The sequence below is a fragment of the Ornithodoros turicata genome, unplaced genomic scaffold (assembly GCF_037126465.1).
Source record: "Ornithodoros turicata isolate Travis unplaced genomic scaffold, ASM3712646v1 Chromosome58, whole genome shotgun sequence".
Taxonomy (NCBI): Eukaryota; Metazoa; Arthropoda; class Arachnida; order Ixodida; family Argasidae; genus Ornithodoros; species Ornithodoros turicata.
In genome coordinates, this window is record NW_026999385.1 from 238,263 (window position 1) to 246,089 (window position 7,827).

Consider the following 7,827-nt stretch of genomic DNA (forward strand, 5'->3'; position numbering starts at 1 on the left):
TTTCCGATAAAACAGATCGAGAGATATGGGAGGCTGGCCTGATCAAGAAAGCGCGCAACACGTGTGTTAGCTCTGAAAGTATTTCGATATCTGAAAGGGAAAAGGAGTTCCTGTTACAATGATTATAAGCACCTTCCATGTGGTTACCCAAGCAGCAAAATGCACTGAAAGTCGAGTGCAATAGGGGTGGACGGGTAGGTGAAAGGCCTTGAACAGATTCATGAAACTACAGAACATTGATAAGGCACAAACCGTCCCCCCCCCCCCTATTGCACTCGACTTTCAGTACATTGTGCTGCTTGGGTAAGTTCAACAAGCCCAAATGGGTGTTTTAACGATGTGATGCACTGAAAACAGCACCGGGTCAGGTGAGAAACACTAATCTACAGTAGCAAGGTAAATTTCCACTGTCGGGAAAAGCTCAGCTAGGGGGTAGTATTCTGACCTGCACGTGAGACCAGGACAAGACTGCAACAAGCAATCGCCAAAGGCGGGTGTAGATAATCTATGCTATTTACCGTTTTGGAGGATGAGCAGCGGCCATGTTATATTTCCGTCTACGCATTGGGCTATTCGGTCGAAGATTTACCGATGGCGGCGGTGGCGTGCTATTTCCGAGCGTGTGCTATGTCATGCAGTCTTGGGAACTTTGAAAAGCTACAGTTACATCGCGAAAATAGTAACTACTTAAGTTAGTTACAAATTAGTGACTTTCAGAAAATTTAGTAATGAAGATGACATATCAACCTTTATCGCAGAATGACTTTTAGCTCACATTATCTGTACATATTGCACTTAAAGGGACTCTGACCAGAAGTTCGACAAATATTTCGTTTGCATCTATTACGAAGGTATAATATGCCTCCAAGCCACACGCGAAATATTTTGGCTGTGCGCGGAGGCAAAGTTTGCCAAACGGGGAGCTGAAAACTGGCTTCGCTTTTCCCCCTCAACTCGCGCAATCTGGGCCGAAATCTAGCCTCTTTGCAGTGGACATCCGCCAATTTCCGTGTGCGTGACGAAATCACGAGGGCCACGTTTCATTGGGCGCCCGGACCGGAAGTTCTGTTGTTAGTGAGTTTGTGAGAGCGCCGGCATCCGTCCGGAAAGCGATCTTCAATATGGACGTCGAAGGAAGAAATGCGGAGACTTCGAGCCCAGAACTCCTTTCTGACCTTTCTGCGATCGAGAGGAAAATTCTGCGTGCTGAACAGCTCGGTAGGCTTTCGAAACGTCGCCGATGCCGCGAATGCGAGACGAAGTTAGAGCTCTACGAACATCAGTCACAGATGAAGCAAACAGCATGAGTCGCCTGTCTCCAGGTAAGCGATGAGCTTTTTAACGCACACTGTGATCGAACATGTAAACGTTCTCAGAAATTTCGTGTTCTGATATCTAATGCGCACTTGCTGTTCATGGTGCCGGTGTGGCTGGTGTGTCATAATGCCGAAGGAGATCGAATGCTTGTGCTGCAAGGAGCTCGAAAACACTGCCGAATGACTGCAGTATGAGTGCATTACAACCCACAAAGATTTCCAACTTCTATTCTTCAATATGACTGTCCTGAAGGTCGCATATTGAACTCCGTGGGCAGCGCGAACCCATGAGCGACTATATTCACAAGTAAGTCACATGTGTCCTTGTCGAACGATGTTAAAATTTGGGCGCTCAAAACTGGTTTGGTCCCGCAATAAAGTCGTTAAAAACTCCAGTACAGGGCGCAGCACATAAAAAGGCTATACAGTACACGACTCTGAACTGGAGAAAACCAATGTAGGCAATTTTGTAATTGTCAGTGTGCTGTGTCCTGAGTCACGTTTTTGTGTATTGCCCTGTGCATATTTTAGCGTAGGTTTTTAGCGATATTGAGTGTTCTTGATTGTCGATTCAGTGAAAAGTAAAACAATGTTGGGTTCTAAAAGAACACAGCATGTGTAGTAATGTACAAGGTGTGGGCAGGTAAACTGCAGTTGCTCTCAGGTACATGTAGAAATGACATTGCACACACACTGTACTGTAACCGGTTACCTATTTGCCTAAACTATATTTTATGTACATCTGTGTACATGCAGATACACTGCGTATCGCCAGTTTGCAAGGTGAGTATGGCACAAGCTTGGGAAAAACAAGATCATGGTCATCCCAGCCTGTGCAGTGAAGAGGGTCTGGAAAGCCTTTCCCACAGTAAATGCCACAGGATTCAAGTACCCAAGATCCTAACTGGGGGTACCTCTTCGCACAGCTCGTCTATCACATTTAAAATAATTCAGCATCTGTATTTAGGATGATCTATAGCTCTCAGGATGATGCATGCTGCATGAGTTCAACATGTTGTGTTGAAACACAACACTAGTGCTTTTTAATGAGTCTTGCGGAACGATAGATGAGCACTCCTTTCGTGACATTGTGTACCATTGCTACAGTGAACAATTTCTTGAGCAAGACTGATGAACGAACGAAAAATAGTCTTGTCTTCCAAATATGTATGTTCCTTGTAACTTCCGTATTTGTTAAGTGACCCATGTTGATGTCCCCCCTCATGTAATGCCTGCAATGGCCTTTGAGATATATTCATAAATAAATAAATATCAAAACCGGAAAAAGATGTAACACGTATCCTCTCTTTGTGTGAATGATACATAAACATTCTCATAAGATTTGTACGTAGTCACACTTTGCCTCATTTTGCATAAAGCCTCGTTCCACCTCTTACATCATCTCCACATCTTCAATCTCCAAAGCAGTACAAGGCTAAAGTAATCAGCTACTACATAAAAAGAAGGAGGGGAGGAAAACAAACGCTGGCACATCTAAAATTCGAAGAAACCCTGGTACTTTCACGGGGCTACTCACGGCTCAGTGCTGGATCAGATCCCGATGGAAAACAGCTTTTCTGAGCCTCAGTGATAGATTCCCTTCATTGCACTGACTGTGAGGCAAAACTCATTGGCCTGGTGGCAAGTGGGCTTGCGTCTGATAGTAAGATTTGGAAGAAAGGGAGCAAGGAACATCTCTCTACGGTCTTAAGAAGGATATCAACATTACCTGTCAAGGTACAGCATTTCATGTTGCTTTCAGTAAGTACAACACTCCTCATAGCAGTTACCATTCGTGTTGGGAAAGCATGCTGAAGTTAGCTCAGGCAGTGCATCCAGAACTGTGAATCGGGTTCATAGAGAGCACCTGGTGAGAGGGACAGCAACAGTGTCCAGTAAAGACTCTCCAGGAATTTTGTGCAGGTTTGGGGGACACAGCTTTTAATAGTGTTGATGGAAAGCAGGGTGTGCGAAACACTGACTTCTGGTAGATGAATTCTTGCTATTTATAACCAGGTACCCAAGCCTTGGCTCTCTTGGAGGAAATTGCTAATGAATATGAGTGTCTTTTGTGGAAACAGGTTGTAACTGCCTTTCTATCCACCCTTCTTAGTTGCACTAGCAAAAGCAAATATCTAATGCTGTACACCATATCTGATGCTAGCAGACTAATTGCTTTGAGTGTTCTCAGGCTTCTGAAATGGAGCTACCTCGTACATACGCTGTGCCATGTCGGCAAGAACATAAATCAGATTGCCTTTACTTTTTAAGTTGGCCCTTCAGTGCTTCATGTGCCTGCAAGAATGGCACCCCCAAAACAATAGGCAGCAAGAATGATTTCTGCAATGTATTGAGCTTTGTAAAACAACAACTTTATTTGAAAATATATTCCAAAAGCCGGGTGACAACCTCATAATGTAGCGTCCTTTACTGCAAACACCGCTCAACACAACGAATAAAAACAGAGCGTAAACGTTTTGTCGCCTATCCGGGTGGCATCATCAGTACAACAGAGGCCAAAGATGAGCACATCAGCCTATCTAAGAGGGAATCTTACACATCCGATAGGGGGCCACGGTATGTATTACAGGCTGAAGCATGACGCCTGATAAAGCAGGATTCTAAGGACTTTCTAGGGCCCCATCGCTTGTCATGAGCAAAGGTTACTGCACCATCAAAATATATGTCCTTTAGGACAGCAGTGGTAGACTGATTCGGTCCTGTTTAGTTAAGCTAAGCATTAGTAGCCCTGGCAACTGGCTCTTTTAGTTTTGTCCCACGTCTTTTGTCTATCTCGCCAATGTAGGTTGCATCACATTCTATGCACTCAACTTGATAGGCACAGTCAAAATGCCTGATGGGCACAGTGCCCTCCTAATAGCGTATGAAATACGTTGGATGAAAGGAATGCGCACCACCGATTTGACTCCTTTGATGTTGTTTTTTATTGTTCTCTGTTGGAGGGATGATGCCACCTGGATAGGCAATGAAATGTTTACTCTCTTTATTCTTAACTGTTGTGTTAAGCCAGTGTTCTGAGTAAAGGATTTTACATTATGAACTTTGTTTGAATGATGATTAGTGGCGAGCTTCATACCCTGGGCCACTACTCTAACAATTGTTTGTGGTAGTGTGGCGAAATGGAATAACGAGCCTTGTTGACAATTTACTTGGCAATATATTTATTCATCTATCATAGGTTGAAGAACCAGCGGCATGGCCGAGTGGGCTAAGGCGTCCGCTCGTTGGTGATAACCAAGGTCGTGCTGTAGACTGGGAGGTGGTGGGTTCGAATCCTACCGCCGGCTGTGCTGTCTGAGGTTTTCCCTGGGTTTTCCGAAGACTTTCCAGACGAATGTCGGCACAGTTCCCCCTGAAGTCGGCCCAGGACGCATACTAATCCCCCTGTCCCCCACTCCTTCCTGCTGTCCTCTCTCCGTCTGTCCACATCTGTACGCCGCTCATAGCCACAGTTGCTTCGCGGTGCTAACACGCAATCAAAAAAAAAAAAAAAAAAAAAAATAGGTTGAAGAACCCAGTGTGGTGTTACATAACGGAGGGGCACATAATCATACAAGACCGATCACCAAAAGTCCTTGCTTTTGGCTAGATTAAAATGTGAACCGATTGTAACATAACAAATGCTGCATGGTGGCGATATGATAGGTTCTCCTCACGAGTTGTCGCCACGGTTACGGTTAGAAACTGTATATCCAGGTAGCAGGATCAAATTTTAATTAGGCTACTTTGGCCAACACGCGAGCATAGAGCACAGTGTCAAAAGCCCTTACATAATAAAAAGAATACTACATCTACGTGGACCCAGAAATCAAGACAGTTTGAAATGCTGTGAACGAATTCCGCTACGTTAGTTTTGCCTGAATACCCTTTTCTAAAGCCATGCTGGAATTTTAAAAAAGAAATCGACATGGTAGTACATGATGTCCTCCATTAGTTTACAGGGAACCCTAAAAAGTGGAGCTGGTTAATAGATAGAAGGAACATAGTTGTCACCTCTTCTGAAGACAGGAATAAGCTTGAGACCTATGTCCTCGACTCGCACACATACTAAGAACCTTTGACACAGATTAACGTATCTTCATTGCAGCTCTTTCACTTTCAGATGTTCATCTCTGTTGAGTGGTCCGTCATTCTTGTAATACAGATTGGAATTGAAATGCAGGTGCATAAGGGATGCTCTGAAAGAAAAGTGTTTGGTTTTAGTCCTCTTAATGCTTCTGAAAACGAAAACAAACTTCACGGTGACTATGAAATGAGCAATTCCAGGATGACAGCAAAACATATATCTCGCCATATCATTATATCCACCTGGCACTTCAATTGAATAATGGCAGTTGAAGATGATGATGATTCAATTTAATGACGCATAAGCAACTCGGGCTATAGTGCGCCAAAACCATGATAAAACTGTGACTTGTTAAATATCAGACGATTATACTAAAATAATATACTTTGTTGGTTGGTAAATTGAGGTATAGACAAAAACATGATATGATAAAAATAAGCAATTGAAGAAAAGGCAAGTGTTGGCTTTGTGTGACTGATGTCGAGTTTGCCACACTACGTGTTGAATAATGATGTATGCTGATACGCTGTAGCATATAAAGTACAATCATACACACGCTCAATATGTGGTGGATATGTGAAGCCAATATACACATACTTACATTTCAAACTTTCTTGAAAAAGGCAGTCCAAGTCTGTCGGATTTGCCAGACTCTATACAAAGCCAGTAAGCACAGTGTGGAATGACTGATTCATCTTTCGAAGGCAGAGTTGCAGCTACCACGACGCTTCGTCATCTCAATGCTTCGGAGCGGCATAGCCTAGTAAGAAGCCATCAGAAGGATCTCATAAAGATAACTTGGTTGAAAAAGTGGAGGGTTCTGTGGGATATGTAAGAAAGCATACGCTTTACACAACAGCTACGAGAATGATCGACTGCACCTGCATGGTTTTCAGTACCTAGACTTGGAACTGAAAAATAAATGTGCTAACCTTGTTGATACTACTTTTCCGTCAGGACCACACGAGAGCACATTTGGTTTCTTTAGTTGAAGGTATTATCAGGTCCCCATGCTCCTTTGAGATGCAGCAGACAGAAGTTCGCTGAGGCGAGTGACTGCCGTTGCGGTTCGTCGCTTCGCAGCAGATCAAGAACAGGACACCGCAACGATAGGTGAAACGTTCAGAATATATGGTGACCAACTCCAACACCAACCCAATGACCCGAACAAAGAGGATGAACCGGGAGTCACACAAGTTCGCAGATCGCAAGCTCGGCATACGGCATCCATTACAGCTGACCGGATACGGAAGCATATATCGAACGCCGTGTACAGATTGAAAAGAAAATCGTAGAAACTGTTGCAGGTGATAAACGCAGGGTATATTTTTCTTTTTGAGGCTCTGTAACAAACACATATTAACGTAGAAATGCCATTTCGTGAAGGAAATTGACAGATATTGCGTGACCACGTGACGCGTTTGAGCCAATTGTGGGTGTTGCGAGTGGCCCCCGTGTTGACGTCATCTTGATGGTGGGCCGGGGTGGATACACCACTGATCTCTATGTATAAAGGCTGGATCGCGCATGGGAGAGGGGCTCGTGGGGGAGAGGCACGCATTCGGGCCGCCATGTTGGGAGGCCCTAAAGCGCTTTGTGCGCCCATAGAAAACAATGGGAGGCAACAGAGATTGTGAGTATTTATTGCGCTGCAGGCGTTGATCGTTGTTTGTCGTTATACAATTTTGTAAGGTGCCAGTATACTGATGTATCCTAACAGTGTTTCACAGGTGTCCTGCCGTTCGATTCTTAATTACGTGATGTTTTGCATTCCGAAACTAGACCGTCACTACCGGTCGTAGCATATATGTGCATGCCTAGTAACTAAAACAATGATCACAGTTCCACAACGAGTTTTAATTCCTGAGGGTGTATACTGTAGAGGTGGGTTAGATCTACAACAGTTTATATAAGGTATTATATACTATGAATACCTTTAAAAATCTCATGTGACACATATGCTTTTACTTTTTGGAGGTGCTGCGGTGATCGAAGTTTGTGGGCACTGCTCAGGTTTTGCACCCATTTCTTGCGTATGTCGGGGCAGCTGTGAAGGACAGAACATTGGTTAGGATGCAACTAGTTAAAAATAAATATGTTGTTTAGTAAGAGCATTGCATAAATGTTTAAAACATCAGTTAAAAACAGGGTTTACAATTCCAATATATTTTAAAAATTTCAACGTTTAAACGCTGTTCTAAAAAGAATTATAGCTTCATCACCAAGACACAATGCTGGGTGAAGGGGCCTAAGGTGTATATAAAACTCTCTGAAGTGATGTGTTTCATGATGTGAACATGTAAAGAGAATGTGCAAAATTGAGAGAGGCTTACCACAGTGCGTGCACTGGGGTGGTTCCTCCCCGTAAAGTTGGAACCCGTGAATGAGGAACATGATACTTATCTGTAAGCTCGATCGCATCAG